The sequence below is a fragment of the Pristiophorus japonicus genome, unplaced genomic scaffold (genome assembly GCF_044704955.1).
Source record: "Pristiophorus japonicus isolate sPriJap1 unplaced genomic scaffold, sPriJap1.hap1 HAP1_SCAFFOLD_75, whole genome shotgun sequence".
Lineage (NCBI taxonomy): Eukaryota > Metazoa > Chordata > Chondrichthyes > Pristiophoridae > Pristiophorus > Pristiophorus japonicus.
The window spans coordinates 2,560,674-2,580,020 of NW_027254666.1; the positions used below are offsets into that span (position 1 = coordinate 2,560,674).

The 19,347-nt window shown below is 44.9% G+C and overlaps 2 non-coding genes across 2 annotated transcripts; one reads left to right on the top strand and one right to left on the bottom strand.

Annotated features, from left to right (window-relative positions):
* The first annotated feature begins 14,595 nt into the window (after positions 1–14,595).
* On the top strand, positions 14,596–14,678 carry trnal-cag (transfer RNA leucine (anticodon CAG)). The gene has a single exon. It is a non-coding gene; the product is annotated as a tRNA-Leu (tRNA).
* A 439-nt stretch (positions 14,679–15,117) lies between these two features.
* On the bottom strand, positions 15,118–15,190 carry trnak-cuu (transfer RNA lysine (anticodon CUU)). Its single transcript has one exon. It is a non-coding gene; the product is annotated as a tRNA-Lys (tRNA).
* Between the last annotated feature and the right edge of the window lie 4,157 nt (positions 15,191–19,347).

Below are 19,347 nucleotides of genomic sequence, written 5' to 3' on the forward strand. Positions count from 1 at the left end.
ATTCTGGATTTATCCAAAAGCAATGTGACCCCGACGTAAAATAATCCGGGGCTCAGTTTTGCCAGTATTTTCACAACTTAATGTTGCAATGTGAAATAATGCAGGAAATCAGTGGTGAAGATAAAATCCCATGGTGCTCATTTTCAAATTCAACACAGTACGATTTGAAATAAAGTGAAAGAATTTTACAGTGAAAAGATTAGAAGTGTTACTTGTATTTGTGTTTTGAATTAAAATGTGTGGCGTCTGATTCCCGTTCATGCCTCTGCTGAATAAGAAAGGAGGGTTTGACGTTGACCAGACTGCACTGCCCCTGATATTTGTGAGCTCATCCTTTATATTCAGTGGTTTCTTGCCCTTTGATGGGCTGCAGTGCAGCGGATATCACGTTGGCCTCACACACGAAAGGTTCCCGGTGGATCCGTTTTCTCTCACTGAAAGTCATCTATTTATTGAAGTGAAATACAGAGCAATTAAGGAATAAGGGAGCCCTTTTGCCAGGAGAATAAATAGCAAATAAAAATAGCAAATGCTGGAAATCTCACAGGTCAGGCAACATTTGCCAGGAGACTAAACTCGCTTCGCAGCGCGGGAAGAGAAGGCCTCCCCAGCGGAATCCACGATGCCTCCTAGACCACCAGGTAGGCTCGTAAAACATCTCCGGTCAGACGGGAATTGCCCGCGGGAAGCCTCCAACTGGAATTTTTGGGCCAATATTCCCACCCGGATTGTTTTGCAGACTTACAGTCGAGACTTCAAAAACTGAACTGGAAAAATTTCAGGAGCTTTAATCATCGATGACATTTTACACCCTATCTGACTTAACACACTCTGTATTTTATGAGATTGGTTTAAAATGCTCATTGCTCATAAGACAAGGAACCTGGGGTACTTATGTTCAACTTATTTCACAGCAAATATATTCTAAAATGATATTTCTGCCTGGGCTTGAACTGGGGACCTTTTGTGTGTGAAAGACTAACATGATAACTGCTGCACAATGGAAGCCATTGCTTAACTGCTTGCCCAGAGAGAAGTGTTAAACCAGAAGGTGTAATTCTGAATCACTTTCTGTGAAAAAATCATTACACAAACATTTCTCTGACCGAAGCTGCACAAGTCAAAAATGTTCCTTTCAAAGTCGTTAAACTCCCAAATTTCCGTGCCCCCCGAATCTTCTGAATCAGAAAGCTCTAGATGTACCGACTCAATCCACAAATAACAAATAAAAACAGAATTGCTGGAAATCTCAGCTGGTCAGACAGCATCAGCGTTTTTACCAGGAGACGAAGCTCGCCTCCGATTGTTCATCCACAGCAAGTTTAAAAATAATATAGAATCATGGAATGGTTACAGCATGGAAGTAGTCCATTCGGCCTGTAGAGCCCGTGCCGACTCTCAGCTAGTCCCACTCCTCCGGCATTTACCCGTACCCCTGAGATATTTTTCCTTCAGATACTTATCCAAATCCATTTTGAAAGATAAGATTAATTCGGCCTCTGCCACCCTTTCAGGCAGCGCATTCCGGATCCGAACCACTCGCTGCCAAATGGCCTCCTCCTGTTCCAATGTTCCTGCATATAAAGTCTGGGAAACACGAGATCAATTCCTGCCACTCTCACAGCCTTCCTAAATATAGCACCGTCATTCTATTCTCGTAAAACCAGCTCCTGAATTATCGGCCAGCTGTGTTGGTTGGAGCTCTGGTTATGTTCCTTAGACAACATCTACCACTGTGTGTCTGTAGTGTCGTGGTTATCATGTTCCCCAAACACATCAAAGGTCCCCGCGTGGAATAATTTTGAAAACTTTAAAATGGACCGAATGGCCGACTCCTGTACCTAATTCTTACGTTCTTATGATCTTATGTCCTTTCACTGGAGAACAATCTCTCCCCTGAACATGCTTGAGGAGAAAGTTCCAACAAAATATTTCCACCCCGTTAAGCTTTCCCGCGTGTGAGGCAAACGTGTTAAACGCTACACTGCGGACACATCTCCACTTGCAGCACCAGGTCAGACGGAAATGTAAAGCGAGCAACTGAACTGCTGAATCCCACTTTTAAGGACTTTGTCGTGGTGTCAGAACAAATCCTGGGTGAGCCTCCATTTGCCGGCGAAGTTTGAACTTGCGGTTAGAACTTTTGCAAAGAATGACTTGCATTTTTACATGGCCTTTCAACAACTCAGGATGTCCCCAAGTGATTTAAAGTCAATGAAGTACCGATGGAGCCTTGTAATGTGGGGAAAGATGTGCCCCAATCACCGCACACGCATCTGAACTCTTTCAGAAGCAGGCGAGTGTGTAACCTGGGTCTATAACATAAAGTAATGGGCTCATTAACGATTAAAGCCCATTATTAATCCTCTCACACACCTCAGTTATGTTTATGCAATGCATCGATGGAAACTTCAACAACTGAACTTTACTGCGTTAATGAACTTTAATCATTGATGAAGTTTTATCCCCTATCTGATTTTACACACACTGTATTTTAGGAGAGTGAATTAAAATGGCCATCGCTCATGATACAAGGAACCTGGGGCGACTTTTTAAAATGTATCCCACAGAAAAATATTCGCTAAAATAATGTTTCTGTCCGTGCTCAAACCGAGGATATTTCACGTGTGCGGCGGTGATAACCGTTACACGACGGAAACCTCTGCTACATTCGAAAAAAAGCATCCTGCAGCGCTGCCTCACTTCCCAGCAGCAGATCAAAGCCACAAACACACCCATCCATTATTCCCACTTCCCCACCTCCACAGATACTGCCCGACCTGCTGAGTGTTTCCAGCATTTTCTGTTTTTACTGAATACACAAACACAGGTATTCGTTCAAAATCAAACTGGAGGTGGCCACACATAGATTAAACAGAGCCAGAGAGACAGACAGGATCGGGAAACACCGGGAAATGGGGCGAAACCAACAGGCGCCTCACCGACAGGGAACCTGATTAACATAATCCTTGCTAGCTCAGTCGATCCAACAGGAGGCTCTTATTCTCAGGGTTGTGGGTTTGAGCCCCAGGTTGGGTGAATCATTATTGTTAAATTTTATGTCGCTTTCTCGGGCAAACTTCATTAATTAACCGATCAGCTTCTTTTGCACAGTGAAAGTAATGCTAACAGAGGGAAAGTCGATAATTGAATAATTGATTCTGTATTTAACTGTTGAACCAGATCCCATTTTACACACTGTACTTCCGGCATCTGATTCAGAATGTTCATTGTAACATGAACGTGCCCCTGGGGAAACAGTGAGACAGGTTTTAGAGCAAGGGTCTGGTTATTGTGAAACAGCAAACACAATATCAATTCCGGAAGAATAACAGCTAAATTAACTGATTTGAACACGCAGCCTCCTGATCGGGAGTTAGACCCGTAACCTTTGCACCACGATGTCCAGACTCTACAACAGTCCCAGCGGATCGGAAGGTAGAAAATGTAACATCGCTATTCAAGAAAGGAGGGAGAGAGAAAACCGGGAACTACGGGACAGTTAGTCTGACATCAGTCATCGGGAAAATGCTGTAATCCATTGTTAAGGAAGTGGTGTCAGGGCACTTCGAAAATTCTAACATGATTTGACAGAGTCAACATGGTTTTATGTAAATGCCATGGGCAGTTACAGAAAATAATCAAATAAAACTAATGTTAAGCTGGCCTTCATATTTCGCGAACTCGATTACCAGCAAGTGATCAGGAAGGCCAATGGAATCTTGGCCTTTATTGCAAAGGGGATGGATCATAAAAGCAGGGAAATCTTGCTACAGTTATACAGGGTATTGGTGAGGTCACACCTGGAATACTGCGTGCAATTTTGTTTTCCATATTTACGAAAGGATATACTTGCTCTGGAGGCAGTTCAGAGAAGGTTCACTGGTCGATTCCGGAGTTGAGGGGGTTGACTTCTGAGGAAAGGTTGTTTGGATTGGGCCTCGACGCATTGGAATTCAGCAGAATGGGTCGTAATCTTATCCAAATGTATAAGATTATGAGGGGGCTCGACATGGTGGATGCAGAGAGGATGTTTCCACTGGTGGGGGAGACTAGAACTCGATCTTAGAATAAGGGGCCGCCCATTTAAAACTGAGATGGGGAGAAATTTCTTCCCTCAGAAGGTTGTAAATCTACGGAATTCGCTGGCACAGAGAGCTGTGGAAGCTGAGACATTGAACATATTTAAGACAGAAATCGATAATATCTTAAATGATAAGGGGATAAGGGGTTATGGGGAGCGGGCGGGGAAGTGGAGCTGAGTCAATGATCAGATCAGCCATGATCTTATTGAATGGCGGAGCAGGGTCGAGGGGCAGTGTGGCCAACTCCTGCTCCTATTTCTCATGTTCGTATAACTGGAACACAAGGGGACAGATGTTGAGTGCAGATACACAAAGCCCTGGTTAGACCTCACTTGGGGGACTGTGTTCAGTTCTGGTACCGCACAGGCAGCATCTGCTTTTTTGCCAGGAGACGAAACTCGCCTCCGATTGTTCATCCACAGCAAGTTTAAACATAATGTTCCCGCCCTGGATCGAACCAGGAACTTTTCACATGTAAAGCAAACGTGATAACCTCTACACTACAGAAACCTCTGTTACAAGAAGCACAGCAGAGGGGAGCTGAACAGTGAGCTCCCTCGGTGGTGATCGGGACCGACGCTGATGTGGAAGCAAGTCATCCTCGACTCCGGGGGATTGCCTCAGAAGAAGAGAGGAGGATCAGGAATGTGTTGGCTCACCTAAACAACTTCTGTCCCACACTGAAAGCTCTCAATCCTTCTCCTCCGCTGCCCTTTACAGAAATGTCACGTAATTACCACCCACCATGTTCACTTCCACATCCTCACAGTGGGCCACAGAGACTCCTGCCGTCTCCCCGCGATCAGCGAACTCACCCAGCTTGTAAAGTTACAACCGGAACAAGTGTCCCGCAAGGGCAGGAGAAGAAAGAGAGTCTGTAAACTCAGTGTGTAACAGGAAGTAACGGGGTTATTAACGGTGATAACAGCAATTCATCATCATCATAGGCAATCCCTCGAAATCGAGGAAGACTTGCTTCCACTCTAAAAGTGAGTTCTCAGGTGACTGAACCGTCCAATACAGGAATTACAGTCTCTGTCACAGGTTGGACAGACCGTGGTTGAAGGAAATGTTGGGTGGGACTGGTTTGCCACATGCTCCTTCCGCTGCCTGTGCATGTGTTCTGCATGTTCTCGACGATGAGACTCGAGATGCTCAGCGCCCTCCAGATGCTCTTCCTCCACTTAGAGTGGTCTTTATCCAGGGACAAACAGCTGTTGTTGGGGATGTTGCATTTTATGAAGTGGCTTTAAGGGTCCTTAAAACGTTTCCTCTGCTCCCCTGGGGCTCGGTTGCCGTGCAGGATTTCAGAGTAGAGCGCTTGCTTTTGGAGTCTTCTGTCAGGCATGCGAACAATGTGGCCGGTCCAACGGAGCTGGTCGAGTGTGGTCAATGCTTCAATGCTGGGGATGTTGGCCTGATTGAGGACGCTAACGTTGGTGCGTCTGTCCTCCGAGGGGATTTGCAAGATTTTGCAGAAACATCATTGATGTTATTTCTTCAGCGACTTTAGGTGTCCACTGTATCAGGTCCATGTCTCTCAGCCATAGAGGAGGACGGGTATCACTGCAGCCCTGTAGACCATGAGCTTAGTGGCAGGTTTGAGGGCCTGATCGTCGAACACTCTCTTCCTCAGGCGGCCGAAGGCTGCACTGGCGCACTGGAGGCAGTGTTGAACCTCGTCGTCGATGCCTGCCCTCGCTGATAATAGGCTCCCGAGGTATGCAATTATTCATCCTCTCACAGACCTCAATTATTTTCATGTGATAAACTGATTGATAATCGAAAGAGGGTTAGTGCTCGGGATCTTAACCACTCGACCATCAAGGAATAATTATGATAATGGTGTATATTATATATATGTATATATATCGATATTAATAGAATCATAGAATCAGAAAGTTTCAGCACAGAGTGAGGCCATTTCGGCCCATCGTGTCCGCGCCGGCCGACCAAGAGCTATCCAGCCTAATCCCACTTTCCAGCTCTCGGTCCAGAGCTCTGTAGGTTGCGGCACTTTAAGTGCACATCCACGTATATTTTAAATGTGGTGAGGATCCCTCCCTCTACCACCCTTTCAGGCATTGAGTTCCAGACCCCCACCACCCTCTGGGTGATGCAATGTCCCCTCATATCCACTCTAACCCTCCCCCAATTATTTTAAATCTATGCCCCCTGGTTGTTGACCCCTCTGCCAAGGGAAACAGGACCTTCCTATTCATTCTATCTGGGCCCCTCAATTTTATACACCTCAATCAGGTCTCCGCTCAGACGTCTCTGTTGCAAAGAAAACAGATTCAGCATCTCCAAACTATCCTCATCGCCAAAATTCTACAGACCAGGCAACATTCTAGTCAATCTCTTCTGCACCCTTTCCAATGAAATCACATCTTTCCTGTAATGTGGTGAACAGAACTGCACGCGTACTCCAGCGGTGGTGTAGCCAGTGTTTTGTAGAGTTCAACCATAACCTCCTTGCTCTTGTATTCCATGCCTTGACTAATATAGGCAAGTATTCCTTATGCCTTCTTAACCACATTAACTACCTGGCCTGCTACCATCAGGGATCTGCGGACCTGCACTCCAAGGTCGCTTTATTCCTCTACACTTTTCAGTGTCGTGCCATTTAATGTGTATTCCCTTGCCTTGTTAAACCTCCCCAAATGCATTACCTCACACTTATCCGGATTGAATTCCATTTGCCACAGTTCTGCCCACCTGACCAGTACATTGATCATCATCATCATAGGCGGTCCCTCGATCGAGGATGATTTACTTCCATGAGTTCACAGGTGTTTCGATGAAGGACCCGATGTTCCAGTCCTGAATCCAATTGAGTGAGTGGAAGATGCCTTTGTGTGGATTTTTTTAACGTGGGGTGACCGTTGCACTTCAGCCACCACAAGGGGCTTGACAGAGCTGGGTCTTGGTCCAGTGGAAAAGGTTAACCAAGACGGCAGGAGACCAGCTCTGCTGCATGGACCCAGTGCCCACACATATCGCTGTGTGGGCTGTGCCCGTGCTGCCCCTGGGCCCTCGGCTCTTCTGGGCCCCGTCCCCTCATCTGTCACCGCTCTTCCACCATAAACATTCACCGCATCTCGCCACAAACACTCGCCACTCATCCGCCCCGACCTTCCCACTCCTCTGAACCTGGGCCCTGCCGATCTTCTTGCTCACGCTCCAAAATGACGACCAGGGTTAACATAAAACTGTTAACATATATGGAATAAAACTTGAAGCACCTCCCGGAATCCCTTATAAGGTGTGATTATGGTTTGTTGATCCAGATTCCAGAATCCATGGAGAGATGTTTCCCGTGGTATAAGGTGGTGTGGCTGGATTCCGAAGGACTGCATGGATAGCTTACCAACTTCGCTTGTTGTTTTAGTATCATCGCGCTGATCCCTCGGAGAACAGTGTGAAGTGGTGGGAGGATCAATGTGGCCAGGATTCGTGTCCTGGTCAATATTTATCCCTCAATCAACATCACAGAGACATATGATCTGGTCATCATCATACTGCTGCCTATAGGATCCTGCCGTGTGCAAATTGGCGGCTGTGTCTCCCACACTACAAGAGTGACCGCACTTCAAAAAGTACTTTATTGGCTGCAAAGCGCCTTGAGACATCCATTGATATATTCCTGTAGTCTGCCACTTCCTTCTTCATTATCAACCACTCAGCCTATTTTAGTGTCATCTACAAACTTCTTACTCATACCCTCAACATTTCAGTCCAAGTCATTGATGTATACCACAAAAAGCAAGTGACCCAGCACTGAGCCCTGCGGAACCCCACTGGATCACAAAATCACCCATCAACCATTGCGCTTTGATTCCTGCCTCTGAACAAATTTTGGACCTAAGTTGCCACTTTGCCCTTGAATCCCATGGACTTTTACATTCGTAACCAGTCTGCCAAGTGCGACCTTATCAAAAGCTTTGCTAAAGTGCATATACATTACATCATATCACTGCCCTCATCAACCCTCCTGGTTACCTCCTCGAAAAATGCAATCAAATTAGTCAGACCTTCCCTTGACAAATTCATGTTGACTATCCTTGATTAATCCATGTCTTTCCAAATGAAGATTTATCCTGTCCCTCAGGATTTTTCCTAATAATTGTAAAAGTTTCGCCTGGCCAGCCTGTATTTACTCAATCCCTTTCTCCCTTTTTAAACAAAGGTACAACGTTAGCAGTGCTCCAATCCTCTGGCCCTGCACCTGTAGCCAGTGAGGATTGGACAATGGTGGTCAGAGCCTCTGCTATTTCCTCTTTTGCTGCTCTTATCAGCCTGGGATACATTTCATTCTGGCCTGGGGATTTATCCACTTTCAAAGCTGCTAGACCACCAATACTTCCTATCTCACCATGTTTATTTCATCTAATATTTCACATTTCTCCACCCTCATTGCAAAGTCCACATCGCCCCTCACTTTTGTGAAAACAGATGCAAAGTATTCACAAAGAATCCTACCCAAGTTTTCCGCCTCCGCGTACAGATTCCCTTTATGGACTCTAATAGGCCCCACTCTTTATCTTGTTATCATCGTGCTCTTAATGTATTTATAAAACATCTTTGGGTTTTCCTAGATTTAATTGCCAACATTCTCTCATGCTCTCTCTTTGCTTTCCTGATATATTTTTTAATTGCACCTCTGCACCTCTTGAGTTTCTGCAGTATTGAGTTATTGGTATCTGTCATAAGCTTCCCATTTTTTCGTTAACTTTCCCTGTATGTCCCCTGACATCCCGGGAGCTCTAGATTTGTTAGTCCCACCTTTGTTTTAAGGGAACATACTTGCTCTGTACCCTCAGGACCTCCTCCTTGAATGCCTCCCACTGCTCTGACACTGATTTACCAGCAAGTACCCGTTCTCAGTCCACTTTGGCGAAATTCAATCTCAGCTCAGCAACATTGGCTTTACCCCAATTGAGAACTTTTATACCTTGTCCCCTTTGTCCTTTTCCATAACTACCCTAAACCTTACTGAGTATGATCACTCGCACCAAAATGCTCTCCCACTGATACCCCTTATACCTGCCCCTCTTCGATCACAAGACCCAGTCCAGAACTGCCCCTCCCTTGCTGGGCTTCTTAAATACTGGATAAAGAAGTTCTCCTGAATGCATTTTAGGAATTCTCCACCATCTGTACCATTCACACTATCCTTTTCCCAGTTAATATTCGGGGAGTTAAAATCCTCCACTTTTACAGCTCTATAGGTTTTGCACTTCTCAACAAACTGCCCATATATTTGTTCTTCTATTTCCCTCTAACTGCCTGGGAGTCTATAGTGCACTCCCAGTAGTGTGATCGCCCCTTTTTTGTTCTTGAATTCAACCCACATGGCCTCGTTTGATGATCCCTCTCACACAACTTTCCTTTTCTCAGCTGCAGGATGCGTCAATAATCTCTCACAACTCAACTGAAAGCAGCTGAAATGTACAGCTTTGAGAGGGGCTTTCTGCACCGTCAGGGCTGGAAACTGTAGAGTTTGAATATGTTCCGAACTGTACAGTGTATTCAACAAATATAGCAGGGCTGGGAGACATTGTGCTTTGTTAATACTGAACCAGAAATGCACATTATTCAATGCTTCTCATATTTCATTGAGCACGTTATCAGCTGGTTTTAAACGGGAACCTTTTGCGTGTTAAGCGAATGTGATGACCACTACACTACGGAACCCACGCTTTCAAAGCAGACTGCAACCTGAATGCAGCAACTTTGACCGCTGGGCCATCCTGACTGCTCAATATTATGTGTGACCACCTGCAGTTTGATTTTGAACTTTTGTGTCCTGTCACATGAAGTAAATGAGGACAGCAGGCGTATCTCTGCCTGACACCTGGGAAACAGTGAGACAGACCTTGGAGCAAGGGTCTGGTTATTGCCAAACAGCAAAGAAAATATTAATTCCCGAATTACCCTGAAGAACAGTGACCTCGACGTGATCTGGGGTCAGACGCGCTACCGTTGCGCCACGAGGTCGATACAGCACATCGGAAATGTTTGACAATATGAAGGTTTCACAATACAAGGGGCTTTAAAATCCCCGCCCATTCCCACCGGGTGTCAGAAGCATTGCTCACCTGCCAGTCACCGTATGTTTTTTTGTTCAACTTTTGTGTTGCTTTCACGGGATTGCATCATTAATTAACCCGTCACCTTCTTTTGCACAATGAAAGAAATGCGAACTGAGGCAGAGTAGATATTCAACCATTTTTTTCTGTGCTTTGCATAGAAACATAGAAACATAAAAACATCGAAAACAGGTGCAGGAGTAGGCCATTCGGCCCTTCGAGCCTGCACCACCATTCAATATGATCATGACTGATCATTCACCTCAGTACCCCTTTCCTGCTTTCTCTCCATACCCTTGATACCTTTAGCCGTAATGGCCACATTTAACTCCTTTTTGAATATATCTAATGAACTGGCCTCAACAACTTTCTCTGGTAGAGAATTCCACAGGTTCAGAATTCTCTGAGTGAAGAAGTTTCTCCTCATCTCGGTCCTAAATGGCTTACCCCTTGTCCTTAGACTCTGACCCCTGGTTCTGGACTTCCCCAACATCGGGAACATACTTCCTGCCTCTCACCTGTCCAATACCATCAGACCTGTATATGTTTCTCTGCGATCCCTTCTCATTCTTCTAAATTCCAGTGAAGAAAAGTCTAGTTGATCCAGTCTTTCTTTACATGTCAGTCCTGCCCTCCCGGGAATCAGTCTGGTGAACCTTCGCTGCAATCCCTCAATAGCAAGAATGTCCTTCCTCAGATTAGGAGACCAAAACTGTACACAATATTCCAGGTGAGGCCTCACCAAGGCCTGCGTCCGCGCACATGCAGATGTTGAATTCCAGGACAAAGTCGACGTATTTCCTGAGGCCTATGAAAGTATGGGCCTTACGCTAAACATCCGGAAGGCAAAGGTCCTCCACCAGCCTGTCCTCACCGCACAGCACTACCCCCCAGTCATCAAGATCCACGGCGCGGCCCTGGACACCATGGACCACTTCCCATATCTCGGGAGCCTCCTATCAACAAGAGCAGGCATCGACGACGAGATTCAACACGGCTTCCATGCGCCAGTGCAGCCTTCGGCCGCCTGAGGAAAAGAGTGTTTGAAGACCAGGCCCTCAAAACTGCCACCAGGCTCATGGTCTACAGGGCTGTAGTAATACTTTCCCTCCTGTAAGGCTCAGAGACATGGACCATGTACAGTCGACACTTCAAGTTGCTGAAGAAATATCACCAACGATGTCTCCGCAAATCCTACAAATCCCCTCGGAGGAGAGACGCACCAACATCAACAGCCTTATTCAGGCTAACATCCCCAGCTTTGAAGCACTGACCACACTCGATCAGCTCCGCTGGGCAGGCCACATAGTCAGCATGCCAGACACAAGACTCCCAAAGCAAGTGCTCTACTCGGAACTCCTTCATGGCAAATGAGCCAAAGTGGGCAGCAGAAACTCTACAAGGACACACTCAAAGCCTCCCTGATAAAGTGCAACATCCCCACTGACACCCAGGAGTCCCTGACCCAAGACCACCCTAAGTGGAGAAAGTGCATCCGGGAGGGCGCTGAGCACCTCGAGTCTCATCGCCGAGTGCATGTAGAAATCAAGTGTAGACAGCAGAAAGAGCGTTTGGCAAACCTGTCCCACCCATCCCTTCCCTCAACGACTATCTGTCCCACCTGTGATAGGGTCTGTGGCTCTAGTATTGGACTGTTCAGCCACCAAAGAACTCACTTTAGGAGTGGAAGCAAGTCTTCCTCGATTCCGAGGGACTGCCAATGTAGATTCCAAAATTCATGGAAACCCCCCAGTGTTTGGACTCACTGAAAAGGAAATTCTATTTAGGACTATTAAACATAAAGTTTGGGATTCTAAAAAGCATATGGAGGAAATCTACAATTCTTAACCAAGTTTGGGATTTTAAAAGGCATGTTTGGGCCTGTGGGGAAAAGCTGCAGTGACAGAGGGGTGGGATTTAGAGTTTGGATATTGTAGCTAATCAGTTTGTCTAGGGGAGCTCTTCAACCATAGTCAGGCTCCCAGAAAACGTTAGCATTTAAACAATCGACCACGGAAGAAACATTATCCACCCCACCCACAGGATCCAAATATCACATCCATATTCCAACACCTTTTCAACATGTATAGAAATATCTGGCTCAGCTCAGACTTCCCGAAGCCAAAGCAGTGCTATTACAATGGACAAGAGTTCATCAGTTCATAAATAAGGAGTATCATCATCCCAAAGTCTATCAACACCAGATTAAAACTTTTAATCAAGTCTCAGTTAGCTAGTCCGCCAAAACTTATACAAAGAAGACCACTTAAATCAATGGGCAGCAAAACTTAAACAAAAGAAACGTTAGATTTGGCACGAAGATTAAGCAGCCTCTCAGAGTATAAATGGGAGCCTATCGTACCAAGAGCAACCTATTTTTCTGACCATTACTTTAGAACAACAAGATCAAGATCGAGAGCACACGGCGAGATAACACAGGAAGAGACATCACGACATCGGAGAAAAGAACTTCAAAAAACCAATCAGTGGAACATCAATACCAACTGACTTGGTAACAGGCATCAACCGGACCACCGCGACCGACGGACCCAACCAGGAAAATCAACCACTAGGAAACCGGGGTCCACGCAAGTTTTCCACTCTACAATTTGTGCCTCGACTGTCCAGCAGGTAAAAATTACCGAAACAACTTAAAACACTATTGATGACAAAGGATACCGGCTTCGGGACAATCAGAATACTTCGTCACCGACAAGGCAACGGAAGGCTGGAAGGTAGATCACACCGGTTGTGGGAGAGCTGGTTGGCGGTGACATGGAAGTGTCTGCAATGTGCGGGACCAGACTGCTTCCACACATACACAATGAATGTCCCATCCTTTATTTGGGAAAAGTACAACTGAGAGTGAACAAGTTCCATCCCGGTCAGAGCAATCTGAAGCTTTAACTGACTGACACCCTGGTTTGGGATTGTAATGTCTGTAAGCATGTAATGCTTGTAGCGCCACACTGTGGATGTGGACGTATTATGTACTGCAACTTTATAGTTAATCATGAAACAGAACAGGCTCTTTTCGGAGAGTTCCGAGAGAGCAGCCTGCATGTTAGGAAGCTGTGTGTGCTGTGTTCTGTGAAGATATCACAGGGATGTCTTGCAATATGTGCATCTATCAGTCTCTGTGGTGCAATGGATCAGTGCGTTCAGCTGTTAACTGCAAGGTTGGTGGATCGTAGCCCATTCAGGGACAAAGCCTTTAATTGTTTTTCCCTGAGGATTCGGTGCCGTGCAGTTCCAGGTTGTCATTGTGCGTTTTGGCTGCACGAATATATTCCGCAACCATTGCCAGCTGTGCTGTTATCAAGTTATACCAACTGTTACTTGCATTTTCGCGTGGTTGTTCGTTGTCTCGTCGCCAATTGATACGCTCATAATAAAGAATGAAACTGAGTACTGCGAACAATGAGTAAGTGTGACATTAGCTCCTTTAATAAGACTCCAGAGTGCTTATATACCGTTCTCCCAATGGATGCTGTAATCCCTTGGGATTCCAACAGGTCGGCCCTCTGGTGGTGGTGTGATACAGGTGGCCAAGGGTTAAATACATAACACAAGGTGTGTACGGAAATCAACCATCAAAAGCCCTGTCATTAACCACAGGGGTTTCCGGCAATTTTCTGATCGCAAAGCGCTTTCAGTCCTTGTCCTTAAAATTGTAGTGTGGAAATTGGGGAGTTTAATTACTTTGAAAGGAGAATATTTTTGTTTGGTGCAGTTCAGGTCAGAGAATTGTTTGCGAATGGAACTTTTTGCAGAGAGAGGGATTGAGCATTTCAGCTTGTTGGTGAACACTTCTCTCTGGGCACTGAGATAAGCAGCAGTTTCCGTAGTTTAGCGGTTATCATGTTTGCCTCACACGTGAAAGGTCTCTGTTGCGAGCCTGGGCGGAAACATTATTTGTGAAGCAAAAACTTGTCTGCAATAAAATTGAACAAAAGCAGTCCAGGGTACACTGTCGCATGAGCAATGAACATTTTAAAACTAATCGACTCAAATACAGAGTATGTAAAATCAGATCGGGGATAAAACTTCATCAACGGTTAAAGTTTCACTCATTATTAAAGTTCAGTTATTGAAATTTCGATTGTCCCTGTTTGCATTTCTTTCATTCTGTGAGACAACACTATCGGTTTCTTCCATCAGATCTAAGTTGCATTTGAAACCCATAAACAGCTCATTAATTATTCTCTCTTCCCCAGTTCCAGAGCACAGAGGGTTATTGTCCATCCCTGGGATGCAAGCTACCTCGGACCCGGGCCAAACCTCCCCGTGCACCGATCACAGGCTCAGGAAAACCCCGGGGGAGAGGATATCCCGGTCACTGGGCCTTGCAGCAACACTGAACAAGCGCCCGGTCGGAAACTTTCCTGAGTAATAAATTGTAACTGCAGCATCGAACAGTCAGGATGGCCGAGCGGTCCAAGGCGCTGCGTTCAGGTCGCAGTCTCCTCTGGAGGTGTGGGTTAAAATCCCACTCCTGACATTCAGTGTTTTTAATTGCAAACTCATTTGTTTTGACACCACTCTGAAGTGCTTTGGGACATCCATCGAACACAATAAAATTACTCCACTTCAACTACAAACGGTGATATCAAAGTTACTTCCCAAACCGGGAAACGATCCCGGGTGGCTGCAGCGAAAGGAATGGTTTTGTGAAGCATTGAAAGGTGCCCTGTAAATATCCCGCACTGCTAATTTAAACTCACGGTAATAATTTGTTTCAGTGCAAAAGAAGGCAGGCTCGAAGGGCCAAATGGCCGACTCCTGCTCCTGGTTCTTGTGTTCTTATGCAGAGCACAGAACAGATGATTAAATTATCAGCTCTCCCTCAGTTCGCATTTCTTTCATTGTGCAAAAGAAGAAAATGGATTCATTAATGATGTTTTCCTGTGAAAGCAACATAAATTTTAAGGAACTGTAATCGACGAACATGGGGCTCAAACCCACGATCCTGAGATTAAGAGTCTCATGCTCTACCGACTGAGCTAGCCAGGCTTCTCAACATCTACCCTGTCAATCCCCTTCAGAATATTGTCCGTTTCAACGAGATCACCTCCGATTCTTCGAAGCCCCAGAGAGAATTGGCATATTCTACACAATCTCTCATCATAGGACAGCCCTCTCATCCCAGGAATCAATCTGTTGAACCTCTGTTGCACCACCTCAAAGGCAAGTGTGTCCTTCCTCAGATAAGTACTATGGGCGAATATCCTGTTTTTCTGCTGATTCTACTTCCTCCTCCTTTGATAGTCCTTCTCTGTACATTCTGTATTCTGCTTGGTTATCTACTGAAATATGAGCCTGAAGTTTATCACAAGCTTCCGTTTTTGTGTTTTAGTTGACCTTCATTCATCCACCGAGCTGTAGCTAGCTGTCATGCTATTTCTGCACCCTGCATGAAAACGTGTCTCGTCGTTACCTGATCAATCGCATTTTTGAAAGCCTCCCAATGTGCATTTACTGTTTTACCGAGAAATCTTTGGTTTCAATCTACCTGGGCCGGATCCCTTTCAACTCATAAAATTAGTCCTCCTGCAGTTGGGTATTTTCACACATGATTATACCTTCTCCTTTTCCATAACTACTCTAAACCTAATGATCTTTTGATCACTGTTTCCTCAATGCTCCTCCACAGAACATGCTCTACTGAATCCATTTCCGAGATCCAGAACTGCTTTCTTCCACATCGTGCTGGAAACATACTGATGGAGAAAGTTCTAATACAGATTTCAGGAAATCCTCCCCTGCATTTTCCCTTTGCATGGTTATTTTCCCAGTTTACGTTGAAGTCCCACATTATCACGACAGATCTTGAATCTTCCTGCATTTTATCTAAATTTACACCTCTTTATCCTTCCCACTATTTGGTGGCCAATAACATAATCGCTCATCTAACTTTCTACAGGAACATTCATTTAAAAAAGAATGTCGGATGGGAATAGGGCCACAAATCGATGGACAAGATTAAATCACATGGAGCGAAGGAAAAATTACATAAAATATGAAATAATTACTTTGCCTCTGTATATAAAAGGGGTCAGAGGGTCCACTAAGGAGGGGGAACTGAGGGAAATCTTTATGAATCGGGAAATTGTGTTGGGGAAATTGATGGGATTAAAGGCTGATAAATCCCCAGGGCCTGATGGACTGCATCCCAGAGTACTTCAGGAGGTGGCCTCGGAAATAGCGGATACATTGACAGTCATTTTCCAACATTCCATTGACTCTGGATCAGTTCCTTTGGAGTGGAGGGTAGCCAATGCAACCCCACTTTTTAAAAAAGGCGGGAGAGTAAAAGCAGGGAATTATAGACCGGTCAGCCTAATCTCAGTAGTGGGTAAAATGATGGAATCAAACATTAAGGATGTCATAGCAGTGCATCTGGAAAATTATGACATGATAGGTCCAAGTCAGAATGGATTTGTGAAAGGGAAATCATGCTTGACAAATCTTCTGGAATTTTTTGAGGATGTTTCCAGTAAAGTGGACAAAGGAGAACCAGTTGATGTGGTATATTTGGACTTTCAGAAGGCTTTCGACAAGGTCCCACACAAGAGATTAATGTGCAAAGTTAAAGCACATGGGATTGGGGGTAGTGTGCTGACGTGGATTGAGAACTGGTTGTCAGAAAGGAAGCAAAGGGTCGGTTAAACGGGTACTTTTCAGAATGGCAGGCAGTGACTAGTGGGGTGCCGCAAGGTTCTGTGCTGGAGCCCCAGCTGTTTACATTTTATATTAATGATTTGAAGAGGGGATTAATTGCAGTATCTCCAAATTTGCGGATGACACTAAGTTGGGTGGCAGTGTGAGCTGCGAGGAGGATACTATTAGGCTGCAGAGTGACTTGGATAGGTTAGGTGAGTGCGCAAATGCATGGCAGATGAAGTATAATGTGGATAAATGTGAGGTTATCCACTTTGGTGGTAAAAACAGAGAGACAGGCTATTATCTGAATGGTGACAGATTAGGAAAAGGGAAGGTGCAACGAGACCTGGGTGTCATGGTACATCAGTAATTGAAGGTTAGCATGCAGGTACAGCAGGAGGTTAAGAAAGCAAATGGCATGTTGGCCTTCCAGCGAGGTGATTTGAATACAGGGGCAGGGAGGTGTTGCTACAGTTTACAGGGCCTTGGTGAGGCCACACCTGGAGTATTGTGTACAGTTTTGGTCTCCTAACTTGAGGAAGGACATTCTTGCTATTGAGGGAGTGCAGCGAAGATTCACCAGACTGATTCCCGGGATGGCGGGACTGACCTATCAAGAAAGAGTAGATCAACTGGGCTTGTATTCACTTGAGTTCAGAAGAATGAGAGGGGACCTCATGGAAACGTTTAAAATTCTGATGGGTTTAGACAGGTTAGATACAGGAAGAATGTTCCCAATGTTGGGGAAGTCCAGAACCAGGGGTCACAGTCTGAGGATAAGGGGTAAGCCATTTAGGACCGAGATGAGGAGAAACTTCTTCACCCAGAGAGTGGTGAACCTGTGGAGTTCTCTACCACAGAAAGTAGTTGATGCCAATTCATTAAATATATTGAAAACGGAGTAAGATGAAGTCCTTACTACTCGGGGGATCAAGGGTTATGACGAGAAAGCAGGAAGGGGGTACTGAAGTTTCATGTTCAGCCATGAACTCATTGAATGGCGGTGCAGTCTCGAAGGGCTGAATGGCCTGCTCCTGCACCTATTTTCTATGTTTCTATGTTTTTATGTCTCTGTTTCTATGTTTCTATGTTCCTATGTATTTACCAGGGACACAGGGCAGGTGGACATGACGGTGGAATAATGGATGGGAAATTATATAACTGCAATAAATAAAGAGGAGAAATATTAAATGAACAAACCAAATGAAAGGAGGATTAAACCACTGGTCTGGATGGATTACATCCATACACTTTAAAATAATTCAGCGAAGAGATAGCAGGAGCACTATTACAAATATTTAATGATTAGTTTGAAAAATGTGTAGTGTCAGAGGAATGGCGGATAGCTAACGTAATACTTATATTTGAGATGAGATATAGAACATGTCCGGGGAACTAAAGACCAGTCAGTGGAACTTCGGTGGTAGGAAAATAATATAATCTCTGCTAAAGTAGAGAATAGAAGAATATCTATAAACCAAAAATATAATAACGGAAAATCAGCGTGGATTCAAAAGCAAAAGTCTTGCTTGACCAACTTCTTTGATTTCATTGAAGAAGTAACAGGGAGAGTAGACCAGGGCAATGTGGTCGATATAGTATGTTTAATCTCCAAAAAGTCTTTGATAAGGTACCACATATGAGAATAATGAATAAGGTCAGAGCTTGCGGTGTTTGGGGACAAGTCGTGGATACATCCATAAAAAGAAAATGGAGCAACAAGGGTTAATTCAAGACGGATAGTATTGAAAAGAAGTGAAGCTCTGCTGAACTGGTATCAAACCTTCGTTGTCCACACTTGCAGTACACTGTACAATTATCATCGCCGTGTTATAAGAACATAAGAACATAAGAATTAGGAACAGGAGTAGGCCATCTAGCCCCTCGAGCCTGCTCCGCCATTCAATAAGAACATGGCTGATCTGGTCGTGGACTCAGCTCCACTTACCCGCCCTCTCCCCGTAACCCTTAATTCCCTTTTTGTTAAAAATCTATCTATTTTTGATTTGAAAACATTCAATGAGCTAGCCTCAACTGCATCCTTGGGCAGAGAATTCCACAGATTCACAACCCTATGGAAGAAGAAATTCTTTCTCAACTTGGTTTTAAATTGGCTCCTCCGTATTTTGAGGCTGTGCCCCCTAGTTCTAGTCTCCCCTACCAGTGGAAACAAGCTCTCAACCTCTATCTTGTCTATCCCTTTCATGATTTTAAATGTTTCTATAAGATCACCCCTCATCCTTCTGAACTCCAATGAGTAAAGACCCAGTCTAGTCAATCTATCATCATAAGGTAACCCCCTCATTTTTGGAATCAGCCTAGTGAATCGTCCCTGTACCCCTTCCAAAGCTAGTATATCCTTTCTTAAGTAAGGTGACCGAAACTGCACGCAGTACTCCAGGTGCGGCCTTACCAATACCTTATACAGTTGCAGCAGGAGCTCCCTGCTTTTGTACTCCATCCTTCTCGCAATGAAGGCCAACATTCCATTCGCCTTCCTGATTACC